We start from the raw sequence: 6,072 nt of genomic DNA, 5'->3' as shown, positions 1-6,072 counted from the left end.
CGCACCCTGCAGTTAAAAGAGAAGCCCTTTAATGCGCTCCAAACACGTTTTCTTTTTCAAATTTAATCAACCAAGACAATGACAGAGGTGCCCTATTCACATTTGAAACAAAATCAATGCGTATTGGCTTGGTTGGTTAAATTTGAAAAAAAAAAACGTGTTTGGAGCGCATTAATGGGCTTCTCTTTTAACTGCAGGGTGCGAAACATTAGAGCGGTGCCACATTATTTCGTCAAATTTTCGTTGCATAATTTTTGAGGCAATGTCAGTAATTTGTTAAAGTATGCTTGAATAAATGAATGTCTTCACGTTTTACATTGGTGAAAATTATGGTTGAAAATTTGTTTATGCTTGGAGTGAAAAATTCATGCCCCTCTGCTCTTCTAAACCGATATAAACATTCGTCGGTACTTTCCTTGTGCGCAAGTACAGAAACATATTTCGACTTTCCTATTCAAGAATAAATTCTCTAATTATTTTATATTATTTCAAACACACTGATAGTCACCAAAGCTTAGATCACAAGCTCTTGGTGGTCAAAATTATTGCGAAGATCTTTACTACACCGTATAAAGGCGAAAACTTTAAATGGCTCATATATACGCGCGGACATGACCCTGTCCGTCCGTCCACCGAGAAGGGTAACACTTCTTCAAGAGATTTCGCGGGATACCATGTGGTTGTGACTTCATCACCTGGTGACTTCATCGACCAGTCTAATATGAGGAAGAACGTAAAAACAAATAAATAAACTTTGTCTCCCCTGGAAATCGAACCTCCATCCCTTGCATCCCCTACCGAGGGCTTTAACCAACTGCGCCACACCGGCTTTTTTTTTCTTCTTTATTTCCGAAGTATACATGAACAACAAATTGTCACACTTAATAAAACACATCAGCTGCCCTTGAGCTGACGCGTGTGAGGTTAAAATTTCTTCAATTTTACCAGGTCATTCAGAACTTCTGCCCACTGTGGTTGGTCGGGGAGCGCGCAGATACATTCCCGTAGATAAACAGCACTTTTAACAAAATTTTCACGTACACTGCGAATGTTAATATCTTCATACCTTACTTGCATCCGTGTTTTCCACAAGCTGTGGAGGTCCAGAAGCATTATTAAATCATAGAGTACGTCTTCGTTCTCCCCCGGTAAAAACCGGATGCCATAAGGGTTTAGTGGTAGCTCTTTTTTAATTGTTCTTTGTAGCACGTCCCAATGAAATACTGCATCCCAGCAGTCTAAGAATATGTGTTCACTTGTCTCTGGCTTCTTGCAAAGCTGGCAGTTTGTCGTCCAAGGGACATAGATTCCTTTTTCCTGAAGCCAGGTTTTGACGGGTAGAGTGTTCGAGTGCAACTTAAAAAAGAACGTTTTGGCAGCCGGTCGAACTGGCATCCTCTTCACTCGTTTTAAAATATCCTGCCCTGGGCATCCACGGTAGGTCTCTCGATACAAAGGTGCCGGCAGCATAATTTCCACTAGGTCCTTATACAGCTTTTTCTTGCCAACACTGTACAAATATTCACGGGAAAACGCACTTCTAACAACTTGTAAGAGAGAACTACCTCGCGCAAATATCTTGTGACAACACCACGCATGTTTTCACTTGAGGAGACAACAAATCCGGGTAACAGCCTTTGCAGCCGCACTTGCATGACTGTTCTTAAGAAGGTGTCATTTTGATCGCGAAGAAAAAAAAAGGCGCGATACCACTTGGCGCAGAAACAACTGAATCAAACCGACTCCTCCGCTTTTTTAAAGAAAAAAATAAATTCGTTCGCCTCGTCTTTTCCCAGGTCGAAGTCCAAAGAAAAACCGCAAACACACGATGAATTTTTTGAATGGCAGTTCGTGACGCACATAGAACATTCATTACATACCCTATCTTTGAAATCAAAAACACATTGCAGATGAACGCGCGTGAAAAGATTGACAGTTGCCTTCCCTGCCATGCTTCCGCTTTCTCCCGCACTCTATTTGTTTCTTCCTTCCAATGTAAGCTAGGATCGCGATAACATTGTAGGGGCACACCCAGATACTGCATTGGCAAGGAAGACCATTGCAATCGGGAGAAAGCAGCCGGTTCAGCATCCCATAAGCCGTGCCAAAACCCGGAGCTTTTTTCCGAGTTAACCTGACATCCAGTCTGGTCACAAAACTTTTGAACAACGTTAACCAATTCACAAATGCTCTCTCTGTTTTTACAAAATACTGCAATGTCGTCCGCGTATGCAAGTAGCTTCACATGCGCCGATTGAAGCTTGAAACCCGAGTTGCATTCATTATTGAGAATGGCCAAACATAATGGCTCGAGATAGGCTTCAAAATGCAGAGGAGAGAGTGGGCATCCTTGCCTCACCGAAGAACGCACTGCGAGACTGTCAGTGAGATCGCCATTCACTATAATACGCGTCGAGCAGTTTGCGTACACCATTCTCACTCCCTCCACGATTACCGAGCCCAGGTTACAATGTTCTAGAATGGAGAAAAGGATTCGTGTGATGCGCGATCGAACGCTTTTTCCAAATCCAGCTGAATCATGGCAACCTGACTTCCAAGCGTGTCTACACATTCCAGTACGGTTCGTGCCACATGTATATTTGTGGTGATGCTACGACCTCTTATGCCACACGTTTGGTGCGGTCCGACTAATTTGGCTATTACACTCTGCAATCTCTTCGCTAAAACCTTCATGAAGATTTTGCAATCAAAATTTGTCAGGCTTATTGGCCTATAGGACTTCACCAACAGGCGTTTCTCTGGATCATCAGTTTTTGGAATAAGTACGATGTGTGACGTAATAAATGATAATGGCACTTTTTTGCGTTCGTAGGCTTCTCTTATCGCTTCCAACATAAGGCTGGAAACATGGTTTTTAAATGCTTTGTAAAAGGAGGCGCTCAGCCCATCTGGTCCAGGGGCTTTCCCACATGGGAGGTCATCTATGGCCTTTTCTATCCCTTGCATTGTAATAGGCATTTCAAGGCTCTCTTTCACACGATCTTCGAGCGTTGGCATTAGCCGTAAATATTCTATTGGAAACCCTTCACTATGTTCGCGCGTATTACTCAGAAGCTCAGCAAAATGTTTCAGAATCGCACACTTTATATCTTTAGCATCGTTTGTAATTTGCCCTTCATGTCTTATTTGCCTGATTTCCTTCTGGCAAGCATACCTTTTTTCATCTGATAGCGCTCGCTTTGTCGGCGCCTCACCAGCCCACAGTTTATCGCTTCTTGCACGTATAACCGCGGCTCTGTACTTCTCAGCGCCGATTCTTTCTAAATGAGATTTCACATCTCTTATTTGCTTTGTGAACTTTCCTGGCGCCCAGCTTTCCATGCACAACAGGCACTCAAGTTGTCTATGAAGTTTCTTTTCTGTTTCTTTCTGTTTGTATCGAATTACACGGCTCTTTTCTATTGCTTTTATCTTCACCTGCTCTTTAAATCTTTCCCATTTATCTGCATGGCTTTCTTCATGCACCTTAAGCAAACATTCCAAATCGCTCGTGATTACCTTAACAAACTCTTCATCCTCAAAATTTTCTCGTTCAGTTTCCATAGATGCCAGTTGAAAACAGATTTCTTAACCTTCATTCCAAAAGTCGCGCTAACAAGGCAATGATCACTAAACGAAATAGGTTTTACATTATAGTCGGTACAAATTGGGACGAGATCAATAGATACATACAGCCTGTCTAGTCTCGCGTGACTATCGCGTTGAAAGTGCGTGTATTCCGGACGGGTTCCAGCAGAAAACACATTTCCAATGTCTTCCAAGCAATAGTCACGCACAAATACATTCAGCAGTTCAGCGCTGTTGTCTTTCGCTGATCTAATCTTCACTCGAACAGTAGCAGCACACACACAGTTAAAATCGCCCAATACAAGCAAAATTTTGTCACATTTCAAGTACGGCTCGACTGAATAAAAGAAGTTTTGACGATCACTTTCAACATTGGGGGCGTACATACAGACAGCACGCCAAAATAAATTTGAGTACAAAAAGTCAACAACCAAGAGTCGGCCACTTTCGCATGCAAATACGCAGTGTACGCTTATACCCAAAGTATTGCGAATGAAAAGAAGGCATCCGCCTGATGCCCCCACAGAGTGACAAACACACACATTAAAGTTTGCATGGAAAACAGACACCATGCGGTCTGCATGGTCCTGAGATTCTATCTTCGACTCTTGAACGGCTAATAAGTCGATTTCATTATCTAGCAGCAGGCGATTCAACTGGCATTGCCGCCTTCGGGCTCCAAGCCCTCTAACATTCAAGGCTGCTACACGTAATGGGACATCTAGCTTAATTGCCATGCGTCTAGAGAAAAAGGCGCCCGATCCATGTGATGCCTACCTCAATCGTCCATGTTGCTCTGCTTGTCCGAGGCTCCGAAGCGTACGCGCTCGTATCCGGCCTCCCAAAGGGATGTCTGAATGCGTACTCAGGCGTGCCTGACCACCGCACTTGCCACCTTCCATAAACACAGTCAAAGAGCCACAGCCGAAAACAGGCTATGACGGCTGACGCACCCCCTGCACTCACATGCATTAGGTCACGTCCAAACTACGGAGGCGGTTTCCCCGCCTGCCGCGTCTCGGACGAAACGTTCAGCCGAGGCCTCAACGTCGAACATCGAACCCCCGGTGCTTTCGATGGCGGCTCGTCACTGCCACCACCAGGCTGCAGATCCTCACCGGCGCTCTCATTATGGGGCCGCTTCCCAACGGGTAGGCCGCTTACTCCTGCGTTGAAGTCCATAACTTCGGAGTTGGGAGACTCCGCGCTGCCTTGGCTCTCGAGCACAGGTTCTCTGGCGTCCGCCACTCTGTTACTTGCGTCCAGTTGGGAACCATTCTCCACTGGTGCGGAATCCGCTGTCGCAACGGCCGTGGACGTCCTCCTCATTGTCAAAGGGGTCAACACCGGCCCATCATTCCTTGCCGGTTGCAAGGTTGTTTCGGCTGCCTCTTCCGCGTCCGCCTCATCCATCAGATGCTCGGAAAAATCTTCGCTGTTCCCAGGTCCAGCGATGCTCGTGTAGCTGCGAGAACACTGCCCTTCTTCGTGGCCAAAACGACGGCATGCACCACAACGCGGAACCTTACACTCTCGGCGAATGTGGCCGGTACTTCGACACCGGAGACATAACGGAGGCCTTCCAGGTACTACGACGAGCGCCAACTCACCACCGACGTTCAGCTGGTGCGGCAAGTCGTCCAGTTTGACCCCCACTTTCATCTTCAGGGTGACAATCCTGGTAGTTGAACCCTTATCCGATATGCCATGCACGCGCCAGCGCACCCTGGCCACTTCGGAAACCTTTCCATACTGCGCGAAGGCCACACGCACATCTTCATCCGGAACGTTGTGAAGCAACCAGTGGAGCTTCAGCCTCACATCCTGGTTGGCAGGATCAATAACGAGGCAGCGACGTTGCTTCACACACAACTCACCCACTCCAGCAATCTTCTACACAGCATCCGCGTCTTTCATGGTGATGGCCCAGACGTGGCTCATTCGATACGCCCCCATGGCGATAACGTCAGGGAGCAGCGAACGCTGAGCCAACGCGTCTCGGAAATCTTCCACCCGGTACGGGTGGGCCCTGATATCCGCGTGCAAAAAAACTGTGTTTAACACAAAACGCCCTGTTGGAAGACTTGGCAGAACAACCTGGTAGCCATTATCCTGTTCCATAGCCCTGTTACCGCGGCCTGACATGGCCGCTGAAGCCGCTCCTGCGGAGCCCTGCATCCTGCGTCCGTTCACTGGCGTGGCCGGAACCAGAACATACTTAACTGCGCCACACCGGCGATCACGATACGCACATCATAGTTATCTTTGTCGACCGTGAGAATGATAGTAGTGGGATTCTGTGAGTAACACATACTGCCGCTGTCCATTGCTCTAAACCCATTTTAGAACGCCCGTGAACTTTAATGTATTCAATGGAAAGTTAGTCGCGGTCGCCGAGAGGCGCGTGATGTACCGTGTGCAGCAGCAACACTCAAGCTTTCACATTTCTCCATTTTCTGCACCGTTGTCGCATTTTATTGTGAA

At 46.7% G+C, this 6,072-nt stretch overlaps 1 pseudogene; it reads right to left on the bottom strand.

The window, feature by feature from the left end:
* Positions 1 to 4,467: 4,467 nt before the first annotated feature.
* On the bottom strand, positions 4,468 to 5,766 carry LOC146180058 (uncharacterized; annotated as a pseudogene).
* Between the last annotated feature and the right edge of the window lie 306 nt (positions 5,767 to 6,072).

This window comes from Amblyomma maculatum, chromosome 9, assembly GCF_055883805.1.
Source record: "Amblyomma maculatum isolate TAMU_Amacu chromosome 9, ASM5588380v1, whole genome shotgun sequence".
NCBI lineage: Eukaryota > Metazoa > Arthropoda > Arachnida > Ixodida > Ixodidae > Amblyomma > Amblyomma maculatum.
The sequence above is the reverse complement of the archived record's forward strand: the minus strand, read 5'-3'. Positions and strand labels throughout refer to the sequence as shown.